Source organism: Argiope bruennichi, chromosome 7, assembly GCF_947563725.1.
Source record: "Argiope bruennichi chromosome 7, qqArgBrue1.1, whole genome shotgun sequence".
Classification (NCBI taxonomy): Eukaryota; Metazoa; Arthropoda; class Arachnida; order Araneae; family Araneidae; genus Argiope; species Argiope bruennichi.
In genome coordinates, this window is record NC_079157.1 from 15020202 (window position 1) to 15022701 (window position 2500).

The window sequence follows — 2500 nt, forward strand, 5'->3', positions numbered from 1 at the left end:
TGAATAAGGAATCCAGAGAAAGCGTTTTGTTTCAGACAGATATCTCTCTTAATCTCGAAATATCATTCCAATTGAGGCAGAGCAGCGGGGGTATAGCTCAGTGGTAGAGCATTCGACTGCAGATCGAGAGGTCCTCGGTTCAAACCCGGGTGCCCCCTGATGTTATGTTTATCCAAGATCAAAATTTTTTGAACAATTACGTTTCGATGAATAAGGAATCCAGAGAAAGCGTTTTGTTTCAGACAGATATTTCGCTTAATCTGGAAATATCATTCTAATTGAGGCCGAGCAGCGGGGGTATAGCTCAGTGGTAGAGCATTCGACTGCAGATCGAGAGGTCCTCGGTTCAAACCCGGGTGCCCCCTGATGTTATATTTATCCAAGATCAAAATTTTTTGAACAATTACGTTTCGATGAATAAGGAATCCATAGAAAGCGTTTTGTTTCAGACAGATATCTCGCTTAATCTCGAAATATCATTCCAATTGAGGCAGAGCAGCGGGGGTATAGCTCAGTGGTAGAGCATTCGACTGCAGATCGAGAGGCCCTCGGTTCAAACCCGGGTGCCCCCTGATGTTATGTTTATCCAAAATCAAAATTTTTTGAACAATTACGTTTCGATGAATAAGGAATCCAGAGAAAGCGTTTTGTTTCATAGACAGATATTTCGCTTAATCTGGAAATATCATTCCAATTGAGGCAGACCAGCGGGGGTATAGCTCAGTTGTAGAGCATTCGACTGCAGATCGAGAGGTCCTCGGTTCAAACCCGGGTGCCCCCTGATGTTATGTTTATCCAAGATCAAAATTTTTTGAACAATTACGTTTCGATGAATAAGGAATCCAGAGAAAGCGTTTTTTTTTCAGACAGATATTTCGCTTAATCTGGAAATATCATTCCAATTGAGGCAGAGCGGCGGGGGTATAGCTCAGTGGTAGAGCATTCGACTGCAGATCGAGATGTCCTCGGTTCACACCCGGGTGCCCCCTGATGTTATGTTTATCCAAGATCAAAATTTTTTGAACAATTACGTTTCGATGAATAAGGAATCCAGAGAAAGCGTTTTGTTTCAGACAGATATCTCGCTTAATCTCGAAATATCATTCCAATTGAAGCAGAGCAGCGGGGGTACAGCACAGTGGTAGAGCATTCGACTGCAGATCGAGAGGTCCTCGGTTCAAACCCGGGTGCCCCATGATGTTAAGTTTATCCAAAATCAAAATTTCTTGAACAATTACGTTTCGATGAATAAGGAATCCAGAGAAAGCGTTTTGTTTCATAGACAGATATCTCGCTTAATCTGGAAATATCATTCCAATTGAGGCAGAGCAGCGGGGGTATAGCTCAGTGGTAGAGCATTCTACTGCAGATCGAGAGGTCCTCGGTTCAAACATGGTTGCCCTCTGATGTTATGTTTATCCAAGATCAAAATTTTTGGAACAATTACTTTTCGATGAATAAGGAATTCAGAGAAAGCGTTTTGTTTCAGACAGATATTTCGCTTAATCTAGAAATATCATTCCAATTGAGGCAGAGCAGCGGGGGTATAGATCAGTGGTAGAGCATTCGACTGCAGATCGAGAGGTCCTCGGTTCAAACTCGGGTGCCCCCTGATGTTATGTTTATCCAAGACCAAAATTTTTTGAACAATTACGTTTCGATGAATAAGGAATTCAGAGAAAGCGTTTTGTTTCAGACAGATATTTCGCTTAATCTGGAAATATCATTCCAATTGAGGCAGAGCAGCGGGGTTATAGCTCAGTGGTAGAGCATTCGACTGCAGATCGAGAGGTCCTCGGTTCAATCCCGGGTGTTCTCTGATGTTATGTTTATCCAAGATCAAAATTTTTTGAACAATTACGTTTCGATGAATAAGGAATCCAGAGAAAGCGTTTTGTTTCACAGATATTTCGCTTAATCTCGAAATATCATTCCAATTGAGGCAGAGCAGCGGGGTTATAGCTCAGTGGTAGAGCATTCGACTGCAGATCGAGAGGTCCTCGGTTCAAACCCGGGTGCACCCTGATGTTATGTTTATCCAAGATCAAAATTTTTTGAACAATTACGTTTCGATGAATAAGGAATCCAGAGAAAGCGTTTTGTTTCATAGACAGATATTTCGCTTAATCTGGAAATATCATTCCAATTGAAGCAGAGCAGCGGGGGTATAGCTCAGTGGTAGAGCATTCTACTGCAGATCGAGAGGTCCTCGGTTCAAACATGGTTGCCCTCTGATGTTATGTTTATCCAAGATCAAAATTTTTGGAACAATTACGTTTTGATGAATAAGGAATCCAGAGAAAGCGTTTTGTTTCAGACAGATATCTCGCTTAATCTGGAAATATCATTCCAATTGAGGCAGAGCAGCGGGGGTATAGCTCAGTGGTACAGCATTCGACTGCAGATCGAGAGGTCCTCGGTTCAAACCCGGGTGCCCCCTGATGTTATGTTTATCCAAACTCAAAATTTTTTGAACAATTACGTTTCGATGAATAAGGAA

General features: G+C 42.0%; 1 protein-coding gene and 6 non-coding genes across 7 annotated transcripts in view; 6 read left to right on the top strand and 1 right to left on the bottom strand.

The window, feature by feature from the left end:
• Positions 1 to 2500, bottom strand: part of LOC129976645 (retinaldehyde-binding protein 1-like) — a 112094-nt gene that overhangs the window by 86487 nt on the left and 23107 nt on the right. The window lies entirely within an intron of this gene.
• On the top strand, positions 87 to 158 carry Trnac-gca (transfer RNA cysteine (anticodon GCA)). The gene has a single exon. It is a non-coding gene; the product is annotated as a tRNA-Cys (tRNA).
• Positions 294 to 365, top strand: Trnac-gca (transfer RNA cysteine (anticodon GCA)). Its single transcript has one exon. It is a non-coding gene; the product is annotated as a tRNA-Cys (tRNA).
• Trnac-gca (transfer RNA cysteine (anticodon GCA)) lies at positions 501 to 572 on the top strand. The gene has a single exon. It is a non-coding gene; the product is annotated as a tRNA-Cys (tRNA).
• On the top strand, positions 710 to 781 carry Trnac-gca (transfer RNA cysteine (anticodon GCA)). The gene has a single exon. It is a non-coding gene; the product is annotated as a tRNA-Cys (tRNA).
• Trnac-gca (transfer RNA cysteine (anticodon GCA)) lies at positions 1748 to 1819 on the top strand. Its single transcript has one exon. It is a non-coding gene; the product is annotated as a tRNA-Cys (tRNA).
• Trnac-gca (transfer RNA cysteine (anticodon GCA)) lies at positions 2369 to 2440 on the top strand. Its single transcript has one exon. It is a non-coding gene; the product is annotated as a tRNA-Cys (tRNA).